Genomic DNA, 24,857 nt, shown 5'->3' with positions numbered 1-24,857 from the left:
AAGGTGTATATTTAGAAGAAGATTTATTAGGAAGCAATGGCTCACACGATCACGGAGGCTGAAATGTCCCATAATTTGCCTTCTGCAGGCTGAAGGCCCCAGAAAGCAGGCGACATCATTCACTTGGGGTCTGAAAGCCTGAGAATGGGATGGGGTGGTCGGAGCCATTGGTGGGAATCCCACTCTGAAAGGCTGAGGAGGTGAGAAGGAAAGTCCCAGCTCATGCAGGTAAAAGGAAGAGATTCCTCCTTTCTCTGCCTTTTTGTTCTATTCTGGCCGCTCACATGCACACCACAGAGTGGGATGCACCCATTTCTGCCACCCAGAAATACCCTCACAGCCGCACCCAAACATCCAGGCAAGCTGCCACAAAACGAGCCGTCACAGCCAGATGTGGTGATGATGGTGACAAAGAGAGAGGAGGCCGAAGCCAGGAGGAAGGGGGGGACGTTAGCAGGAGCGTCCATGGTGGCTCAGGTGGGGAAAGGAGTAGGAATGGGAATTTTTAGAGGCAAAGAGAGAGAGGAGCAGGAGGAATGAAGCCGCTGCTGGAGGTTACTGAGCTCTGGGCCAGACGGCGGAAGGGGGCTGTCAGGAGTGCTTCCCGCCTGACCAGCAGCCGGACACCTCCCTGGTGTCCCAGAGAAGCCACTGGTAGGCCTGTGCTGCTTGTCAATGCTCTGGGGTGCGCTGGACCCTCACTGCTCTTCTCTGCTCCTTGACATCTTGCTGAGGCGAGACTCTGGTGACTGAAAGGTTTGGTTTTGCTCCGGGATCTATGCTAGTCATTGTCTCCGCTGCTTTTGGTTTGCTTCCTGTTTCTTGCTTTGTTTTAACCTTTTGTCAGGCCACCACATGAGCATTTTCCTGTAATAAAAATATTTTCCCAAAACATGACTTGAATGGCCGCCTAGCATTTCTCATGCGAACGCCTCATCGCTGCCGGTGCAAGTGGCGGTAAGTGCGTGGGGCGGCGGGACGGGCCAGGAGGAAGCGCGGGGCTGGCCTTGGCCGCGCTGGCAGGGACGTCGCAATTGCCACCCAGCAGTTTCCGGCTGCTCCCCGCATTCACCGGAGAGCGGAAGGGACTTTCTCTTGCTTGGGGTCATGACGTGAATGTTCTACCTCGTGTCCCTATGGTCAGAAAAGGCGCCTCAGCCATTCCTTTGCATGGGACTCAGGTGATGCTGGCTGAACTAAGTTCCATTAGGAAGGAAGAGTTGTCAGACAGGTCATCCCAAGCTGGACACCTTCTCAAAAGCACAAATAAGGCAACTTCATTTATAGATAAATATTTATATTATATATAGAGAAATATTATAAATATTTATATTATAATTATGTAATATTTATATTATAGAACTACAATATAAATATTACATAATTATAATATATTTATATTATAGTTATATTTAACTATAATATTGAATGCCTATTACATATTTATATTATATATTTACATATATAACTATCTTTATATTATAGTTATATATAAAACTATAATATTGAATGTCTATTACATATTTATATTATATATATTTACATAACTATTATATATAATATATAAATATATATTATATATAATTATATATACAATAGTTATGTAAATAGTAAAAATAGTTATGTAAATATATACAGTTATATATAACTATTTATATATAGTTATATATAATAAGCATATATTAAATGTCTATTACATATTTATACTATATTATATATATTTACATAACTATGACATATATAATATATAATATATAATAATATATAATATATATAATATATAATAAATAACATTATATAATATATTATAATATAAATATATTATGATATATAATATAAAAAAATATAATAAATATATATTGACTATATATTGATATATATAATATATATATAACTGTATAGTTATATATAATAAATATATATTGAATGTCTATTACATATTTATATCATATATATTTACATAACCATAATATATATTTATATATAATAAATATAATAAATATTAATATTATATATACATATATGATATATTATATATTGAATATCTATTACATTTATTTATATATAAATATATTTAATTTATATATATTTAAATCTTTATATACTTATTATATATTATTTATATATATTGTATACACAGGGGTTTAAGGGGGTTGGTTTTTTTAGTGGGAGCAGGGGCTGAGGGGCAGAAGGAGAGAGAGAATCTGAAGCAGACTCCACTCCCAGCATGGAGCCTGGACACAGTGCTCAATCCCAAAACAGCAAGATCATGACTGGAGCCAAAATCAAGAATCAGCCACTCGACCAAGTGAGCCACCCAGGCACCCACCATTAATATTTTTATTATCATTATTATTTACCCTAATAATAACAGCACTTACTGAATGTGTGCCATTTGGGAAGCACCATACTGCACACTTTCAATAAATTCTCTTATTTAATCTTCATTGTAAACTCCTGAGGGAGGTACCATCCCTCTATTACAAATACGGAAGTGGACTTGGAGATCGTCCCTTGCCTAAGCTCATAGGACAAGTGTGTGGCAATTTGAACCTCAAGCTCAGGTCTGTCGGATCCCAAATTCCATAACCTTCACCTTGGGTCCAACACTGCTCATGTCGGAGTCCAATCTGAATGACATACATATGGAATGTATGACCTGTCAGACAGCTCAGGAGATCTGTGCCACTCAGTTCCTGCCATCACCTCCAGCCTCACCTCCAGGGGACACATCTCTGCCCTCTCACAGCTGACCAGAGAGCTGCTGACATGGAGTGCTGGTCTGTTCTCCCTGCCACCAGCCTTTGGCTGCGAACCCCGCCCAACCCCCATAGGGCACTGTCAAGCAACACTGGAAGTCCCAGCCAAGCAACACTGGGATTTGCCTTTATTCCCCCAGCAGAGCAGACAAAACTCTAAAGGGCTGGACCCCGGACCCAGCCTCTTCTACCTTCCTCGTATCTGTTGGGGTCCAGGCTCCTGCCCAGCCTGGCTTTCGGGTTTTTGTGTGTCACACCTGCCACAACCACACGCTCCCCGCTCCCAGAAGCTCGTGTGTTGAGTCTGTTAATCTGTGTCCTGCCTTGGTCTTTAGAAATGGTTTGCAGGGAGGGAGCTGGGATGACGTAAGGTACAGCAAAAAAAATAAAACATTCAGCATTTGTTATAAATAACATTTTAATAGTACTCACTTTATTTTCTAGTAAAAATCTTTATTACCCACGTGTTCTCTAGCTGTGTGCATTTCAATTTTTTTCATAAGTGACTATAAATCTAATTCTCTATTGCTAAATAAGCTAACCAACATTCATTAAGAAGGTTCAAGTCTCTATCCGTACCATAAACAGGACGAGAAAAAAAATCTAGTATCATTGCACTGGAAGTCGACAGTGCCCAAGATCTTAGGAAAAAGTGGTAATCACTTATTACTTATTATAATTCATTAAGCTTGTAGGAAATATTTAGATACTTAATTGGCATTTAACAAGATAGCTATAGAGAGTAAATGAGACATTAAATTCTCTTCTTAAATGCCCATTAGATTTGCTTTAGAAATTAATTGATATCTAATTCATTTGCTATCAACTATTTTATCCTTTGCCAGCTGAGAAGTTCAACATATTAATGATAAACAGAGGCAGGAGAAGGGGGGATGTATACTTTCCGAGCTCAGCCTAATGTAAAAGGCAAAAGATCCTTATTACAGCTCAGTCTCCTCCAAGGGACATTGTCTTTGGGTTTAGAGGGAGAGACACCGTTGGACCTGTCCAGACCCTAACCATCAAAGGCCCACCTATACAGACAACACATGAGGGGACCAGAAGGCCTTTCGTGAGGACCAGGTGGGATATCAGTACACGGATGTTCAAATATATGGAATGTCTACGTGGTATCCAGTACCTCGGGGCCAGTCCTTGGGAACACAGAGGAGACACGTTTTGGGTTACTCTGTTTTTGTTTGTGTGTGTGTGTTTTTTTTTTAAAGAATTTATTTATTTATTTATTTATTTATTTGAGAGAAGGAGGATAAGAGAAAGAGAGCATGAGAAGGGAGAGGATCAGAGGGAGAAGCAGACTCCCTGCTGAGCAGGGAGCCTGATATGGGACTCGATCCTGGGACTCCAGGATCATGACCTGAGCCGAAGACAGTTGTTTAATCAACTGAGCCACCCAGGCATCCTGTTTGGGGTTACTCTTGACAGTAGAGCAGTGGATTAAAATTATAAGGAGGGGACAGGCAGCCGAGCTCTCCAGATGCCCCTTCCAGGAAGGACTTGCTGCCCCCAACGCTGAGAGAGCAGCCAACAAATTACCCATCCACTCCTTCGGGCTTTGCCTCACGTGCAGAAAGATGCCCACAAGGAGATGCACTGTTCCTGGGGCCACCACCCCAGCCAAGGAATGATTGCAGGACACATCACTTCGGCCAGCTATGGAGCAATCTTGATGGTTCATGTGTGTTACAAAAATTCCAGTGATGAAGTCTTAGAATATAAGTGAGGTTCAGTGGGGGAGGTCCAGAGTTGACGACCAAGAAAAAATTCTTGAGACATCTTTGGTGCAAAATGGTGGTTTATTAGAGCAGGGGGACAGGACCTGTGAGCAGAAAGAGCTGCTGCCCCGGGGTTATGAGGAATCGTCCATTATATACTTGCAAGTTGGGAGGGAGTTAGGGATGGCATGAGTCTCTAAGGAATTTTGAAGCAAGGTTTCCAGGACCTTGAGGGGCTGGCTATTGTTGGGAAAAAGGTTATTCATTACCAGTAATAAAACCTTTGTCATGAGACCCTTTAGATGTATATCAGTGGGCCATATGCTTGGGAATGATTGTCAACGTGTATCTTGGAGGGATTAGAGATAAAGTTTTCAAAGGAAATATTAAAGTAGACTTAAAGGATCCTGGTAGTGGGTAGGGGTTGGTCAGGCTAGGATAGCCCTTTGCCCTTAGCAAAGCCTCCAGGTGGAGGTAATTGAATCCATAGAGGAATGTCACTCTGCCCGTTTCAAGGGCTTGTCAGTGGGTAAGGAAATTTAATAATTTTTCTTTTGCCTCTGTTTCCCACATCACCAGAGGAGTCGGCCAAGGCTTTTTAGATGCGTTAGAGTTTGAACTTTCCCTTTGCCAGATCCTACTTCCTTTCCTTTTTGTCCATAGATATTGATGCCTAATCAACACCCCATATATCATGTATCTCACCATCTGCTTCTGGAGAATCTAATTTACAATGTGTAGTGGAAATTGAAGGTGCTTGTGTCCATTACAAGTGCTGTTATGGCTGGTACCCAGCTTGTTGAACCACTGGGTTCCTTTAAACTGCCCATAGCTACTTCTGGGAGTCATCAAGTAGTGTTTCCCAGGTATTGCCCCTGTCCATGGCTGGGGTTCAACTCTTTTTGATCTTTTGTGCTCTATTGTTTTTGCCTCTGCCCAAAGTTACAAAGTTACCTTGCCTACTTAATGACAATATTTTTCTCCTGTGGCAGAAATTGCCAGGTGATCACTTAATCTGCCTTTTCTTCTCTCTGGGCAAAGGATTAGGCTATATACCCAACCCCCTGTCTTGTCAAGTGTGCCCATGTGTAGATAAGAGAAAGTAAGCAGAGGTGATGTGTGCCTCTTTCAGTCCTGGCCACACCACACACACATGATTCTCTGAGAGTTCTTGTCTTCCGCTGGCTAAATGCAAATGACTCTGAGACCCAAGATGGAAGAAGCCTAGATCTCAACATTTGGCCAACATGGAAGGCCTCCCTCAGGTCAGGAATACTTATTTCCTTAAGTGGGAGATGAACTTCTATTGCCATAAATCACCAAGACTTGGTAGTTTATCAGTAACAACAGCTACTGCTGGGTGAACTAAGATGGTGCCCATCAGATACTGCTGCCTACTGCCAGGCACTCTGCTGGACACATCTGCCATTTCCTTGGATACCTCCATTTCCTACCAATTACCTCTCCTGCCACTGATGAGACACTATAAACCTAATTTCTCAAAATGACTCCATGTTCTCAACACACAGAAGTCAAGAAGAATTTTTAAGAATGTGAGCAGACCATGTCTCTGTCTTTCCTCTGTGTCATTATGCATTGATGGATGGACCTCAAAGTAATACTAATCATACTTTAACCTAACAAATATCTGGAACATGATCTTTAGCATTTTATTAAATCAGAAATTCCTCTCCACAAGAAGCTGACCCAAGAGGATCAACATTAAGCTCTACTCAGAATTTCTCCTTCCCTTTTGGTGACTAGATTTTGAGTCTAAGCATGTTTGCTCTTCCTAATTCTCTCCTCCTTGATCTTGAATTTCCCCCATGAGGCTCCTCAGTCAGCCCTCAGTGCATGCAGACTTCTGAAGGATTGGCTTCACCAAGTTCTCATACATGGTTCCATGAGTATAAGGGCCTCACCACTGTATGCTCAGCATTTAAATAGCTTTCTGTGTACAGAAGATGCACAGTGATATTTGTTAAATGAACAAAGAATGTGTGTAATTGAGTAAAGAGAAGAACATATGATCAAGAGACCTTTTGCTGTCCTGCACTGTGGTCAGTCTTGGGGAAGAAAATACCAGGTGATAGAGATAGAGGACTTTGAGAATTTTATGTTTTTGCTGCACTTGACCCTGTCAGATGCTCGCTCAGCCCAGTTACCATCTGTGAGGACTAATTTTTTAAAAACGAAACTTTATTTTCTCTGAAATAAGAAAAATAGCTATAACCTCAAACCATAAACTATGAAACAGGCTAGACAAATACCATGGAATCTGTATAAAAACAAGGTGAAACTTGACATCTCACAATTCTCTTCAGACCTTGAACATTGGAACAATTTTTCTAGAAGTCACAGGATCTTAAGAGCCTAATCTAATCGTTGTTTCATTAGAGCCTCAAGGTCTAGGGGATGATCCAATCTCTAGAGCAGGGAATACATTCCTCTAGAAACTTCCGAGGCAGGGGGTGGCTTCTGAAGCAGACACTAGAGACATGCCAATTCCATCCTGTTTTATCAGCCTTCTAGATGAAGTTGTCAAAGGTCAGGGGAGGTAAAATAAGCAAAAAGTAGCACAGAGAGCCTTGCTACCTAAAGTGTGGTCTGAGGAGCCTCAGCACATGATGCTGCATTATATGTATCAACTGACTGGTCTTCATACCCAGATATTTAGTCAAACACTGTTCTAGTGTTTTTGTGAAAGTATTTTTTGATTGGAATAATATTTGCATAAGTGGTCTTTGAGTAAAACAGTTTGCCCTGCATGATGTGGGTGGTCCTCATCTAATCAGGGAAGGCCTTAAGAGAAAAGAAAAGAGAGAAGAGAAGAGAAGAGAAGAGAAGAGAAGAGAAGAGAAAAGAGAAGGAAAAGAAAAGAAAAGAGAAAAGAAGAAAAACCTGTAAAGCAGAGGAATTCTACCAACAGATAGGCTTTGGACAAAAATCACATCTCTTCCCTGGGTCTCCAGCCTGCCAGCCCACCCTGCAGATTTTGGATGCCAGCCTTCCAAAATTATGTGAGGCAATTCCTTTAAAATAAATACCTCCCCCTGTTCCATTCTGTTTCTCTTGAGAACCTGTACTCACACACCATTCAAAAAATATCTCTAAATCCACTTACCCTGTGTCCTTTTTTCCTACAACCTCTCATCCTCTAGGAAGAAAACAACATCACCAGGCCCAAGCCTCTAAATTCATGGTCTATTCTACTCATCCAGCATTTTGCATTGATGGTATATATAAAAAGTCTTATAAGTTGCAGGCTTTTTTTATGAAGCTGAAATGAAAGCTCCTGGGGAGCAAAAGAAAAAAAAAAAATCCTAATGTACTAATCACCAGTTTGCAGTTTCCAGAGAGGCAACTTGTACACTGAAGGTGAAATGAAAGCTAACAAAGGTTGGAGGAAGCTACTACATTCAGTATAAGAGAAGTATCTAAGAGCTCGTTTTTCCTTCTTATATCAACTCTTGAAGGTCTCTCTTTTTTTTTTTTCTTGAGATTTAATTAATTAATCCAAGAGAGAAGAGAGAACATAAGCAGAAGGCAGAGGGAGAAGCTCTCTGCTGAACAAAGAGCCTGACATGGGACTTGATCCTAGGACCTCAGGATCATGATCTGAGCTGAAGGCAGATGTTTATCTCACTGAGCCACCCAGGCATCCCTTGAAGGTCTCTTACAAAGCACCATCAAGCATCTTCAGTGATGGGACTTTGATGTCATAGAGCGTCAACTGTTCTCAGTGTTCTACCAGTCAAGTCTTGTCTACATGCCAACCAAGCAGCTAGACCTTCAGTCAGTTCAGCCGACTGTAGTAAGACAATCCATGAGTGTCCCAGTAGTCCATATTCTATCTTTTCACACCAACTTGCATGGTCTTGGACTGTAGCACTCTCCAAAAATTGTCTTTAGATACTGCATAGTGAACAAGAAAGGAGAGCATGTCTTAGTTATCTCTGGTTCACAAACAGAAGTAGAAGGATCACCTGAATGTCTTGTTTAACCTGCAGAATTCCACTGCTTCTCAGTGTCCTTCTCCTCCCTCCATCCCAGGATTCTGATTCACGGGTCCCCGGAATCTGCTCGTTCATCAGCTTCTCCCAGATTATTCCAATGTAGCTGGCACACAGACTACCCTGAAAAATTCCCAGCTAGAGAATTTAGGTTTCTCAGCACAACTCATTGAGAAATGGAATGAATAGAAGTAAAATAGTTATGAGACTAACTCATTGACCTTTCCTCTGCAGGTGAAAGGTTACTTCCAGCTACTTTAATCCCCTGGACTCAGGGCTAACTAGTCTTGTGTTGGTTCACAGACTTCCTGACATATGGTCAAGTGACAAATTGTTGTTGTTGTTGCCAACCAAAGAAGTGAATATCTTCTGGCAGTCCCAGACCCTAGTCTATGAATCCAGCTCTTCTGTTTTTATTAAATCACTTAATATGGAGAAAAGACAAACATAATTATAAAAGACATAAGGAAAGACCTAAAGAAAGGGAGGAAATGTTTAGACTTTTCCTCGACCTCAACAGCGAATGCCTTAGACTGATTCAGGTTTGTGACAATTTTGTGGATTCCAGGCAAAGAGCAAAAAGTCAGTATCATGTAAGGAATAAGCCAAAAGCTCCCAGATCCATGGTTCATGAATTCACCAATTCTCCAAACAAACTTCAGAAGTTCTACTATAACCACAGTCAACCTAGAATCCAGCTCAACTCTGCAGGTTATCCAAAGCTCAATGTGGACAAATTCCACCTCCTAATATAAGCCACAACATAGGCTTTAGAGAGACTTTAGTGAGACTTGTATCACATCATGAGATAGAAAGTACAGGAGGGATCCTCACAAAGCAAGCATGAAGGGTGTGCGGCGGTGACCACAAGGAGAAGGCCTCTCCCATTTCTGCTCTTCCATTCCTCCTCACTGCATCAGATCCCACATTAGCTCACCCTTTGTTGCAACCTAATTGTGGCTCAAAAGGACTGACTCTAGCAAAATCCATAGAAAGAGTCTCTAAAACAAAGCTGGTGACTCGACGAGTGGTTGATAGGCTAGAAGCTCCGTGCCAACCTTTAGAAGAGAAAAGACAGAGGAGTTTGCTTTTGTTTATCTGAAAGGAGCATAAATGTATCCCAAAGTAGGTTCAACTTCAATAGCATTACAGGTGATTGAAACTTTCCAGAATAGGATAAAAGGAGCACCTGTAGTCAGAGTGAAGCCCAGAAGCCAGGAGAGCCTAATAGTCCACAACACAAAGTAATAGACTTCATGACTCAATAGACACTTATAGGGTTATAAGATGTCTGTGCAGTGGGTTGAGGTGTTAAAGGAAGGAAACATTAAAAAGAGAGAAAAGGGGGGTTCTTGCTTTTGAGGGGATCACTATAGACCAGGCCTGGCAAACTCTTTTTTTCTGTAAAGAGCTAAATAGTAAATATTTCAGGCTTTGAGAGCCTCATGGTCTCCATTGCAATGACCCAAACTTGTTGTCACACAAAAGCAGCCACAGAAAACATGTGGGGGAGTGGACATGGATGTGCTCTAATAGAACTTCAATTCCACAGCCCGGTGGTGGGCTGAACTTGGCTCTCTAGTCAAGTTTGTCAATCCTTGGTCTCGACTAATAATTTAAAATTTGTAATTATTCTTGCTGGAGGAAACAGAAGAGAGAGGAATTGAGTGGACCTTAATGAACAAGAGAAGAAAACTGATACTTATTGACAACTATTATATGCCAGGTGGGGTCCCATCTAGGGTGAAGCAAGACAGGTGCCTAGGATGCAGTATTGAAGGAGGTGCTCAGTCTCAGAACCCTGAACTTACACACACCTGGTGTCAGGCACTTGGTGTATGTTTCAGCCCCTGGCCTGATTTAATCTTCACTAAAGACACATGAAAGAGTTGTTATTCATGTCACCACCCCCCTTTACATATGAAAAATTCATAGCTCAGATAGATTAAGTGATTAGCTCAGAGTCACCCAGATCATAGGCAGCAGAGTTAGAATTTCCAACCTTGATCTACAAAGTGTCAAAATCTATGTTCTTTGAAATGACCATTTGTAGGCAATATGCAGGATAAGGGTGTTTTGCATAAAGACAAAATGTAAACAAAGATGCAACATCACAAAAGTTCTTCTCTCATTTAATCTTCATAAATGTTTATTAAGGTATGACAAACAACTGAATGCTCTCGGAATGATAATCTCCATGAGGTTGGCAAAGAAGAGCACCGAGAGGTTTGGGGCTATAGGCTGCGAAGGGCCCTATTGGAAGACCAGGCAGTTCAGGTCAAACTCGGAGATTTTTTTCAGGTTGTCTCATGCCCTGACCCCTACCATCTGGATCTTATAACATCCAAGACTCAGACGATGGCTGGAAGGACCCCTGGCTCTGTCTCCATCTGTGCTTCTGGGGTTCACACACATTTTTAGGGCTCAGTTCTTCATCCAGTTATTATTCATCGCTGTTTCAACTACCATCCAGGTGGAAGTTAGAGGGACAGTTTTCACATATAGAGCTGAGGACAAGAATCCAGAGAACTCTCCTTTAAAATACTTACCACCATAACAATTTCACATTTCTTTTTAACATCGTTGCTTTGATTCCTCTTTGACCCATTGTTCAGTTTGGACTCTATGAAAAGAGATGCTAAGATGAAGTTTGGGGTATGAGATGTTTATTATGTAAATAAGGATCAACCCCTGTAGAAGGGAGGGGGAGGAAGTTAGTTTGGTCAGAAAAAGAAGTCAGATCATTATGTATGGCCCAGAAAACCTCAGCCAACCTCGCAAGGAGCTCCAGGGAAAAAAGTGTTGGGTAGGAGGGCAAGCTGCCTAGAAAGGGCATGACCTTCAGCGAGGCAGGTTTCTGCAGCTGAGGCAGACACTGAACTCAAGGTTCTCTGCTGACTATACACCTCTCCTTCCTTGGAAGAATCTGGATGGCATATCTCTGAATGATCTACCCCCAACTGCTACTATAGAGGATAAACCACAAGAGGATAAAAATTGCATCTGGTCTTGCTCACCACTGCATGCACAATCCCTAGGAGAGCTAGGTATGCATTGTACATGTGGTAGGTACTCAAAAAGTCTTTGTGGTTGAATTAATTAATTACTCAAGGCAAGAGGTAGCCATAACAGCATCATACCTCCATGAGTTCTCAGAAACCAAGACCTCTGCTAGACTTTTCTAGCAAGAAGACATTCCCCACTCCCCCCAAGAAAACCAGTTACATTAATTTAAGATAGAAATATGCACATTTTGGGGGCATCTGGGTGGTTCAGTGGTTAAAGCCTCTGCCTTCAGCTCAGGTCATGATCCCAGCGTTCTGGGATCGAGCCCTGCATTGGGCTGTCTGCTTAGCGGGGAGCCTGATTCCTCCTCTCTCTCTGCCTGCCCCTCTGCCTACTTGTGATCTCTGTCTGTCAAATAAATAAATAAAATCTTTTTTAAAAAAGAAATATGCACATTCTATGGAAACGTTGCAGAGTATGGCAAGTGTCTCATGCAAAGCTCTTGGAGCAGATGAGTTTTGAGTTGAGTCTTGAAAGATAATCTGAAATGTATCAGGCAAAAATGGATGTGCCTGGAGACAGGCAAAGTGGTAGTGAGGAAAGAACTGAAATCATAACCAATGGCTCCATTTGCCAACAGAAGCAACCAAGCACAACAGGGAGGAAGGGAGGACACATTCCATGTTGTCATGTTTGGTCAACATGGGGCATGCACGAGGAAGATGCACATGAATGTGAAGCTCAGAGGTGAGCTCCAGAGCAAAACCATCCAGGAAGAGATATTCCCTCAATTTCTCCAAATAATGGGGAAAAAGGGGGGCGCCAAAGAAGATAAGCTGGTACACTTAGACATGTGGGGTGGAGATGAAGAAGAGGATATATTATTTAAGGTACTTTCAGTTACAAGGGTCTAGAGAAACCCAATTTGAGCTAATAAAGACACAATAATAAGAAGTGACCTCTCCCTATCACTCATTTCTCTATCTCTCCACCTCTCTGCCCCTTGCTTTGCTCCCCTGCTCAGACAGACTCCTTCCTATGTCAGTGAGCATCTCAGTGTTTACAAACCAAGGGCTCTGTGACTGCAGAAACGTCACAGGGAATGACTGTGACGATGATCTGCATGTTCGCCCTGAACCGATCACCATGGTTGTGGGCGTGTCGAGGGCTGTGATAGAAGCAGCAGGGTCATGGGTCCCATGTTGTCAGATTAGTGGCTTCGGTCACCAGAAGAAGAAAGAAGTGTGCTAGATGGACAAAAACTATAGACGCCGCAATGATTTAGAAAAGGCCACAGCAAGACAGCCAGAGAAGGAGGATAGGAGTGCAGAAGAATAATGCCCACAGTTGAGTGAGTTTCAAAGGCTCTCAAACATACACAGAGATTGTACACACAAAGACACATGTACATACAAGCACATATACATATACAGATACACAGAGACCAGAACAAACAAAAGCATTAAAAAAAAAAAAAAAAACCTTAGTGACTTAAACACCAGCAATTTATTCTCAAACAGTTCCGGAAGCCAGGAATCCAAAATCCCTCCAAAGGCTTTAGGGTTCCATCCTTCCTGGTCTCTTCCAGCTTCTGGTGGCCCCATACCTTCCTTGGCCTGTGGTTGCATCTCTCCAATCCCCATGTTCATCTTTAGAAGGCCATCTTCTTTGTGGGTCTATTATTTCAAATTTCTTGGACCTTTCTCTGAAAAGCACACCTGCTATTAGATTTTGGGGTTACACTAAACCCAGATGACCCCAATTCAGATCCTGAATTTAGTTACATCGACAAAGACCCAGTTTCACAGAAAAGTTAACATGCACAAGTTCCAGGAGATAAGACTTCCACTTATCTTTTGGGGAGCCACGATTTAATTCCACTCCCCATGAAGCCAATACATGAAGCAGATTGTGCATGAGACCATGGAGAAAGGCAGAGACGGGCATTCTGGGGAGTATGTGTCCCATCCAAGACCATTCATGTTCGCTCTGTGTGGCCAAACTAAACACATCCAGAGCCCAGATATGGTCCACGGGTGTCCAGTTTGGAGCACAGGGCAATCCTGGATGGTCTTCTTCCTGGATGAGATCTTAATAGTGAATTCCCGAAATGCAAATTGTAATTGCAATGACAGCCGAAGATGCCAGATTTTTCCTAAAGCCTGATGTTCAGCTCAAAACCATCTCTGCCATCCACTCTCTGCTTGGCAGGAACTGGCAGAGAGATTTTATCACATATGTAGCCTGACAAATGAGTAAGTGGCTGAAGGCCATTCCGGTTCTGCACAAACCATAAATCTTACTCCAACAACAAACAAAGCTCAGCAGAGTGGCCCGAGCGAGGACTGCATTTGTCACCAAACCATCAGAACTCAGTGCTGGAGCTTCTCTTCCTGGCTGAGATCCAGGGCCTGTGTCCTGGACTTTCGACACCTGCCCTTCTGTCAAAGGGGGGGCCCGTGAGAACTTCTATTCAACAGCCAAACCCTAGTGAATCCCGGGCCCTTGGCCATGTTCTCCATGTGTCTGTCTGTCTCACGTAACTCTGGAGGCTTGGATTAGGAGCTACCAGTTAATACCTTTGGTTTTGCTTCTAGAGAAACCCTAAGAAGATAAACCAGTCCATACGGTGTGGAGTCCGTTGGCAATTAAGATCTAAAAGAAGCTCTTACTCCTTCTGGAAGGAGGAGGAAAGGAGGTCACTCACGGGAGTGAAAACACTCCCTGGGGAGTGAAGCAAGACTCAGAAGTCCAGGAGGGAAAGAGGTTCATTAGCATCCAATCAGAGACTCGTCCAGCACTATGGACCCAGACAGGGATCGCTCATGTGGAGCAGGTGGATGTCAGCGCGGGCTGCTGGGGATGGCAACGTGTGTAGCCAGGCGGCAGGAGCTCTCCTCCAGATTCACAGTGAGCACACAGTGTGATGAAATGTCAGTGACAAATCCAGTGCAATCAGGTGAGAAATCCCGCCTGAGTAATAACACCGCCCCATCGTTCATTCCCACCGCCTCCAGAGCCACAGGCCTGATGCAGAGAGCTCACAGCTGGCTTCCCTGACGCTGAGCTCTGCACAGGTAAACCTTTGGAAGACCCTCTTCCAGAGCCCAGGGGTGCCGAGAAGGTTAATCTTGTCATGTCAAGATTCTCTTCAGATGCCAGACCAACTCAACATCAATTTGACACAGATTTCTTTGGGGGAATCTGGGTTAATCTTTCTGGGCGGGCTGTCTATTCCACAGACAGGAGACTGGTCAGGAGTTAGCCTCTACACCTCCTGTATGACCACCCCCACCTCTGCCCCCCAACCCCGGCCCTGTCTCCGAATTAAAAATTTAAAAGGGCAATTAAATTTTAAAAAAAGCAATCCTATGTTTACAGGCCCTCATAGGTAATTTATAAATGTTGCATTGCAGGTCCCGTTTTGTTTAAAGTATTTAATTTGGAGAGAGGCTTCTGTGGGAATGCAGAATCTGTCCCAGATGCCCACGGGAGATGCATTGTAAAATGCAAAATGTTCTGCTGACATCAGTGACAGAGGCAGGGATGGGAGCCCAGTTTCTTAAGGATTTCTTTGATCCTCCGTGCATCGGCAGACTACCTACACAAGAACACTTTGGCCGCTGAGTCTGCTTTGTATCTGTGTGCCAAATAAATTCACAGAGTCATGAATACTCAAGGATCCCAAAGATGCTAAGCTAAATGCAATACGGTATCCCTGATTGGATCTTGGATCCAAGAAATGGACAAATGTGGAAAAGCTGGTGACATACGAATAAAGTGGGGAGTTTGGTCACTAGGAAAATACCAATGTTAGTTTCTCTAACAAAAGAAACTGTGATCAGGAGGTGTTAACAAGAGAAGAAATTGAGCAAAGGGTGTATAGGAACTCTCTGTCTTTGCTATTTTTCTCTAGATCTAAAATTATTCCATAGTGCCTTTTTTTTTTTTTTTTTTTTCATTTTAAATTGTTAAAAAATGCTCGAGGTCACCAATCATGTTTGCTAACTCTTCTCTGGCCTGAAGGTCTGAAAAGGAAATCTTTGCTCCTGGCCAAACTGTTGCATCCACAATCCAGTGTAAGGAAAGCAGATTGTAGGCCCTTCTTTCTCTTTCAATCTGTGTATGCTTCACCATTGCAAATTACATTGCCTATTAATCTTTTTATTAATTTCTTGTCTGTTTCTCCCAGCAAAATGGAAGCTTCCTGAGAGCATGGCACATGACTACCCCATCTCACTTCTATATTTCTGCTTCCTTGCAGGGTACCTTTTAGATGGGATGCACTAATACAATTTTATTCAGCCTAAGAACAGAAATTCCTATTTTTCCCATCCCTTCCCTGCTCTTAAGACCCGCCACTCCTGGAATCAGCGGCTCTGGCAGCTCTGTAAGTTGTTTAAACAGACACCAAGCAACCAAAGGAGGTGAGAGTGATGTTTCTTTTCAGACAGAAGATGAGCTCCGTGGGCCTAGGAGCGATGCGTATCTTCTTCCTGCCTGGGACATAGTTGATATTTACTAAACATCTTTGGGTTGAATGTCGGGAAACATGGAACCAAGGAAACCAGAGGAATGGGGCTGCAGATCCCATAGGAACTGAGGGAAGAATCTGAATGAGGGCTGGTGGAGGAAGAGAAACTGTTAATAAAAAAGAACACGATTACTATTCCTTAATAAGTGTAGTTTCTCGTGGCATACACAATTTTACAAAACATAGTAGAATGGGGGTGCTAGTCATAACAGATCGAGCCCATCATTTTAATGAGGCTCAACATCTTTTAATCCTTCCAACTTCCCAGATTTCATCTTTGATGCTAGGAATTTGAAGATCCGTAGAATATAGTCATGGTCCTCCAGGAATGTATCATTTTGTTGGAGAAACAAGTGGATGAACAGAAAATACAAGGGTAGTTATGTGAGTAACATACCATGAGAAGGGAGAACTCTGGCCTGGAGGAGGTATGGGAGAGGGGGCTTTTCTGAAGGAAGTGATGCCTGAAACTTCGGTATGCAGGAAACGCAGAACTTACTCTTCTGCCTTCTGTGCAGAAGGAATAGCATGAACAAAGAAAGGAAGAAGATATAAGAAAGTGCAATGCTTCTGGTACAAAGGTTGACAACCACTGTCCAACAAGCTTTTTGAAACAAAATTTATCATGGTGGGTCTCCATTGATTGGTTAATTCGTTTAGCAAGTATTTACTGAGAGGCTACTTTATGCCAAGACTAGCAGTAACACATAGGATGTATAGCTCAAGTTTCATGTCTAAAAAGAACTCACATTTTAAGAGATTGATTGCAACGCTGCAATGAGCTTGAAAGACCTCACCCATAATCCATTCTGGACCAAGAGCCTTACTTTAAAACACTTTTTGTCTTGCTGCTGGATATGTATCCATTCCTCAATCAATATCACTATTCATATCTCCTGCCCTAATTGTTTTTTTTTAATTTTTAGATAGTAAAATAAAAATTTTAATTTCTATATAGCTTATTTCTTTCATTATAGATGTCCTACTAAACATATTTGCTCTCCATACATTATAGTATACTTCTTTCTTTGATTCTTTAACTACAAAATACTACCAGCAAACTCTCACTCCTTACATTATTATCCCATGCCTATTTGGCTAATATCAGTGTAGTACTTATATTAAAAAAGCATTTTAACCTTACAAAGCTATTCTCTATCACTGATATACCTATACATGATTTTTTTTAATTTTTTTTAACTTATAATGTATTATTAGCCCCAGGGGTACAGGTCTGTGAATTGCCAGGTTTACACAATTCACAGCACTTACCATATCACATACCTTCCCCAGTGTCCCTAAGCCAACCACCCTCTCCCTCTTCCCCTCTCCCCACCCCCACCTGCCACCCTGGCAACCCTCAGTTTGTGTTGTGAGATTAAGAGTATCTTGCGGTTTTTTTCCCTCCCGATCCCATTTTGTTTCATTTATTCCTTTCCTACCTCCCAAGCCCCCCACATTGCCTCTCAACTTCCTCATATCAGGGAGATCATATGATAATTATCTTTCTCTGAATGACTTACTTCGCTCAGCATAATAACTTCTAGTTCCATCCACCTCATTGCAAATGGCAAGATTCCATTTCTTTTGATGGCTACATAGTATTCCATTGTGTGTGTGTGTGTGTGTGTGTCTGTGTGTGTGTGTGTGTGTATCACATCTTCTTTATCCATTCATCTGCTGATGGACATCTAGGTTCTTTCCATAGTTTGGCTATTGTGGACATTGCTGCTATAAACATTCGGGTGCATGTGCCCCTTCGGATCACTACATTTGTATCTTCAGTGTAAATACCCAGTAGTGGGATTGCTGGGTCATAGGGAAGCTCTATTTTCAACTTTTAGAGGAACCTCCATGCTGTTTTCCAGAGTGGTTACACCAGCTTGCATTCCCACCTAATTGTTTTAATTAAGATTTTAAAATTTATTCAGAAGCTGTGCATGGGATTATCTCTTTTAAAAATCTATGTTTATCTGCCCTATTATATAAATCTCAGCCACGATTTCACATATTTGTGTTTGATTCTTCTTGATCAGGCTTTTCTACATCTAAAAAAGTTTTTGTTTATGGATTTGCTTTTTCAGAATTTTTTTTCATTTCTTTTCTTGTGCTATTTGTATGTTGATTTTGCTAATCTTCAAATAACTTCTCAAGTTGAATACTTTGCTTTAATTCTTTATTTTTGAATTCCTTATTATTGAATACTAATGCTATGATTTTGTTGCCTGCAATAGTGTTGACCCGATCCCATGGGATTTGATAAGCACTAGGCCCATTATTTTCTAAATAGTTAATGTTAGTTTTTTATATTCATATGATTGAAGAAAGAGATTTTCTTTACCCATGACTGCCAAGTGTTTTGTTTGTTTGTTTTGGTTTTTTTAGGAGAGAGTGGGAAGGGGGATAAAAGAAGAGGGAGAGAGAAAATCTTAAGCAGACTCTGCTCCAAGCATGGAGGCTAACGAGGGGCTTAATCTCACAACCCTGATATATGACCTGAGCTGAAACCAAGAATCAGGTACTTAACCAACTGAGCTATCCAGGCACCCACCCAAGTGGTTTTTATTTAAACCTATTCTTTCAATTCCTCGAATTTATTGTACTATGGTTAGACAAGGTGAGCTGTTAAATTTCTACTCATTAGAATTTATTAAGGATCTCTTTATGGCCAAGACTATGACAAATTTTACTAAATTTCTAAGGATTTTGGAAAGAATTTTTTTTTCCTTCTTTATGGAAGCCAATGTTAAATATTCATATATGCAGCCAAATAAATTTTAAATATAAAATTTCATATACAGATTTTTATCTTCATGATCTATGAAAGAATGAATGCTTTATCTTCCATAAATAATATATATGAAATAAAATGAATGAAGACTATTACCACATCATTTAGGATAATTTATTTTATCAACACAAACCATACCTATTTACTATATAGTGCTTTAAATTATACTTTGGGTGATATTAATTACCCACCTCTGGTTTTATTTGAATGTGCTAGAATATCTTGTGTAATTCTTTCAGTTTTAATGTTTGCCAATGAACCTTAAGTTGCCTAAAGTTAGATTATTCTTTAACTCAATTTAATTTATTTTTTAATAGAAGGATTTAAACCATTTGTTTTTGGTTTAAATAATTGATACATCTACTCTCATTTTCTTTGAATGTTTTCTTTCTGTTTTTCCTGGAAAAGCTGAAAAATGAGATACCCTATGTCCAGTTTACACCATGATAAATCTGCTATGGTTAAAATTTCTCCTCCTTCAGTCATCGGATTAGACAAAGTTTGAGGTCCCTTCTCTATTTACATGACCCTTAGGCTTCCTTTATCCACTGAATGGGACCTCCCATTAATAAAGGAAGCTCATTTATTATCTTAATTTCTCCCCAAAGATGTATAAAAATATATATATAATTTAAGAATTAAACTGATCTATTAGTGTTGGGCATGAAAAGTGATCAAAACCATATAATTGCTAAGGAACCTCATAAAATCAGAATGCTTCAGTTTATGAAGGTATGGCAACTGTCACTACTGGCCAGAAATGTATGAGGAAAGGACAGATAGAGACCTTCTAGAATAAATATCCCCAAATTCAAGGAGAAAGCTGCCACCTCTACTGGTATCTCCTGATAAGGTTGCCTCTGACACCACCATATGATTGTAGTGAAAGGCTTGTGTTTGGAGGAAGCCACTCCTAGGAGCATATTATAAAACGTTGCATTGAAGAAAGAGTTTTGGTGACCTAAATAAGTCCACATCAAACATGTACACGTTTGAGACAGTCTGGACAAGTTTACTTTCTTCTCACTCCTATCTAAGTCTGAATGATGGAATCTTAGATTTTTAAATTAACAAAACAATTCTACATCATTTGTTTCCTTATTTTTCATTTACATTATGGTATAATCATAGTAACTAAAATCATTTCTACTAAACTCTGTATTTTTTTTAAAGATTTTATTTATTTATTTGACAGAGATCACAAGTAGGCAGAGATGCAGGCAGAGAGAGAGAGGAGGAAGCAGGCTCCCTGCCAAGCAGAGAGCCCAATGTGGGACTCGATCCCAGAACCCTGAGATCATGACCTGAGCTGAAGGCAGAGGTTTTACCCCCTGAGCCACCCAGGTGCCCCAAAATTTGCCTTTTTTTAAAAGATTTTTTTTTTATTTGAGAGAAAAAGAGACAGCACAGTAGGGGAAAGGGACAGAGGAAGAGGGAGAAGCAGACTCTTTGCTGAGCAGGGAGACCAACATGGGACTCAATCTCAGGACCCTGGGATCATGACAAGGGCAGATGCTTAACCCACAGACACCGCCAAAGGCCCCTAAAATTTGCCATTTTAACCATTTGCCATTTTTAACCATTTTAAGGTGTATAATTCAATGTCACTCAGCACATCTCACTCCTCTAGCTCACTCTAGAACTAAAGGAGATATCATATCCATGGAAAAGTCACCCTCCATTCTCCACTCCTGCCAGCCCCTAAAATCACCAACTTGCTTCCTGTCTCTGCGATTCAACTACTCACATAAATGGAAGCCAGCCTTAGGTGTCTGACCTTTTACACTCAACATAGTGGTTTCAAGGTTCACCCATGCTGTGGCATGGATCAGCACATCCATCCTTCTTACAGAAGGACCACATTCCATTATATGTCTATATCACTTATTGTTTATCCACTCATTTGTTGATGGACACTTGGGCTGTTTTCGCCTTTCAGCTGTTGTCAGTGGTGCTTCTGTGAATATTGATGTACAAGATTTTTTTGAACACCTGTTTTCAATTATGGCAGCTACACACCAAGGAGCGGAATTGCTAGGTCATATCATAATTCTATGTCTCAGATCTTGAAAAATGGTCACCATTTTACATTCACATCAATAATATACGGGTTTCAGTGTCTTTCCATCCCTGCCTACCCTCGTTATTTTCCCTTTGCTGTTTTTTTTTTTTTAATTATAGCCATCCTAGTGGATGTGAGGGGGTATCATGGATTGCTTTTGCACATTCCACGAGCTAAGATTTTTTTGGTAAAGATTTCTTAAAAAAAAAAAAAAAAGGAATACACAAAGGACTGTGTGTGGCCCTCAAAGCCTAAAATATTTACTTATCTAGTCCTTTACATAAAAAGTTTTCTGTTCCTTGATGGAGAACCTTGTCACCATTGCAGAAATACCTTTGGGACAATGCTCTGAGTGTGTAATAAACTGGTTAGTGCCTCCACTGTAGTTTTAAATTCAGCAATCTTATGTTTTACCTGCATCCATTCTTTCCTAGTCTTAATTTATTTCCTGCTTCCTCACACTTTTTAAGTGTAATATCCTCCTGAATGTTGTTGAAGATGCTAATTCTAACTTTTGTGAATGTCTCTCTTCTTTTAACTATTGAACATGGAGATGTTTGCTCTCATTATTCAGAGATCCTCTTCTTTGGACAACCTCTATCTTTTACATGTTTGCAGAACTTTCTCTATTTGTTCACCCTGAGAAGCAGAGTTGGAACTTTGACAGATGGTGTAGATCCCCATCTCCCTTGTTCCCATAGAGAATACTTTAGATTTACTTTTCTTTAATTCTGCCAATTTGAAAATCCCAAAGCCTAGGACAAGAGGAAATAGGGCCCAAGTTAGACACATTTCATCATTTTGGCATTAGGCTGGAAAGCTCCCCTAACTTTATGTGGAAATGGCCATAAGCTCATTGCACAATACCCACCGTCATTAACGGGCACAGACACTCCGCTGGGTGTGACACAGGCAATGGCAATGTTTTTTGGTCAGCTTCCTTGCCAAGAGTAAGTTTATAATGTCTGGCATGACCACCCAGAGTAATTTTGGGGGCCCAAATGTGCCTCCCAAAATACCCATGGTCCACCCTTCCAATCATCTGTGTGAATGGACCATGCCGTACTACCATTTTTTTTTCCCCCAGGTCCTTCTTAGGCAAAATCTTAGGAAGCAACACTTGGGAAGGTTCATCGTTCCATCCATTCTCCTCTGAACCATAGCTGGCAGGAACTCTGATCATTGTGACATATAAATGGCACCGTTCCCTCTGGTGCTCTACTGACATATAATATGTCATTACATCCTGTTGGTAAGTAATAGGACTAAGGATACTGTGGTAAGCTATTCCCGCTCACAGTATCATTTATCCACAAATCTCAATTTAGCCTTCATCCTTATAGTTTCCAGGGAGTGAAATTTAGGAAAATGATGAGTTAGCCTCAGTTATCTATACCTTTAGAAATCATAGAGGTTAGAAACACAAGGACCAGAAACCAGACATCACCAACCTTCTGACCCAGGCTTAGCCCTTTTCCAAGAAAAAGTACCCGCAGGGAAACTGAAACCTTCCAACTAATAACAGATGTTGCAGACATGATGAGAAGCATTATGTTTTCCCGGGACCCAAATTTCTAGATGAATTATGAAAAGGAATCTGCCTTTTATCTGCATGTTTGACAGCGGGCACAGCAAACATCCCTCTCAGACAGTAGGCACTAAATAAATAGAGGGTGAGAAAAGTCTAGCTGGCTGACTCGCTGGAAGACTGGATTTTTCACTCCTCATCCAGATGTTTTGGCTTCACAGAGGCACTGGTGGAATCTGCCAAGCTGATTTGCGATCTCTGAGTGAAGGGCGGGACCCAAGCACAAAGCATCCTACCGGCAAATGAGCACATGGCACGGTCGTCTGTGAAATGAGGTCTCACCGGCTGCAAACGCAGGCGTGTGACAGACCCGCCGGTCCACTTCCAAGTGCTTCTGACAGACGAGCCCCCCATTTGCATACATCTCCTTGGGACACCTGCTGGAACTGTTAAGTTATTATTAGTACTGATAATGGAGTCTTCAGCAGGAATGTATTCATATTTCGAATGTTGTCAGGGCAGATTGTTTGGCTGTTAAGGAGAAAGCCAATCAGACATAAATATTTATGCCTGGATGGATGTCAGATTCTCTCATCAGGAACTGGATTGGTCTTAATTGAATCTTGGGGACAAATTTCGGCTCAGGGTTGATTGTTCGGCGGTTGGCTTCCTGTGAGCAGACCTCCCTCAGACCATCGCCTGGATTCTGGCACCTGGGAGTAGGTAGGCTCTCTCAGAATCTTAGCGATGTGAGGGGCGCCTGGGTGGCTCAGTGGGTTAAGCCGCTCGGGTCATGATTTCAGCGTCCTGGGATCGAGCCCCGCGTTGGGCTCTCTGCTCCACAGGGAGCCTGCTTCCCTTTCTCTCTCTCTCTGCCTGCCTCTCTGCCTACTTGTGATCTCTGTCTGTCGAATAAATAAATAAAATCTTTAAAAAAAAAATAAAAAAAGAAATAAAAGAATCTTAGCGATGTGGATGAGGGTGCATTTGGGAGGACACTGGTGGAGTTTTGTGGGACCCGATAAAGGGAATGCCACCAAACCAGAGCTGGGCTTCCCAAAAGCAATTCACAGATTAAGCCGGCCTGGGGCTGTGATCCCCGTAAAGACAGGGACTGTGTCCTGAATGCTGTCATTCTCTCCTTGTTGGTCTGCGCCACTGCCTGGAACAGGACAGCCCCACAATGTGTGTGAAATCAATAAACAGACTGATGGTGACAGGCGATGGTGGGGTGAGCTCACAGAACAGCTGACTCTCACTTTTGCAGGACCCCCATGAGTCTAGACTCGTGTGCCATCCAGGACAGACTCTCACAGAGAACCAAGGGTAGTGATTCCACGAAAAGCCGGCCTCTGGGGCCAGGCATGTGGGTTCAGAGGCTCTGGTGCTTTCTAGCTGCGAGCCTGCATAGGCAAGCCGTCAGAATCTACAGCCACAGTTGCCCTTCCCCATGCGGCTGTCGAGCACATTCCCTGGGGTCACAGTGCACATGAGGCAGACACTGCCAACAGGCCAGGTATGAGGGGGCAGGTGCTCCCTACAACGGTGCCTGAGCCTCATCACAACCCCAGGAGGCAAACCCTTGAGGCAGCCCGGCTGTGCAGATGCAGCAAGTGACCACCAGGCACTGTGCTCAACAGTGATAAGCCAAGTACAGAGTGTAAGAGATTTTGACGGTGCACCCATGCCTTCCATCCACTCAAGTCCAGTGGGGTCTGGACAGCGGGGGAAGAACCCTGCCCCACGGGGAGAGAGGCCGGCGGAGCCAGACAAGTGCGGGGAGCTGGACTTTCAGGAGAGGACCCGAGGCCGTGCTTGGGAAGGCGCGCTGGACCATGTCCTGGGCAGGAAGCCCTGCAGGAGGGCCGGCGGCTGTTCCCGGGTTCACAGAAAGGGGCTTACTCCACAACAGGGTGAGAGAGGGGCTTGAGGCAGGCAACTCTACAAAATCGAAAAACACACACATTTGACTTAAGAATGACAGTCCAAATGGCAACTGGGACACTTTTCATCTCAGCGTCTCGCCTGCCTGCCCCGAGCAATGGACGGAAGGATACCTCCTCAAAGAGCCCCCCGGTGACTCTGAAATCAGGCGACGTGCGAGGCGTCTAGTAAGTGCTCAATAAATGCAGGCCTCTTTCCTTTCCTGCTGATGGCACTGGGCTCCTGGTGTGATTACCATTAGCCAGGTCATGGGTATTGTTTGCGTTGGGAAGGAGGACGGAGGGCACAGACACTGGCGGTCACCACTGCGTTCCCCCGAGGCTAACTCCTCAAGTTCCTTGTTGAATTGTTTAATGTCTACAAGTGTCTCATTTGAAACCAGGAAGCTGCCGGAGGGCTCTTACTCCTGTTTTCCCAGAACCTGGTGTGGGACGTTCTCAGGAGAGTCTCCCTGCTTGAATGGACAGGTGGGTGGAGTCATGGGGGG

This window comes from Mustela nivalis (genome assembly GCF_964662115.1).
Source record: "Mustela nivalis genome assembly, chromosome: 8".
Lineage (NCBI taxonomy): Eukaryota > Metazoa > Chordata > Mammalia > Carnivora > Mustelidae > Mustela > Mustela nivalis.
The sequence above is the reverse complement of the archived record's forward strand: the minus strand, read 5'-3'. Positions refer to the sequence as shown.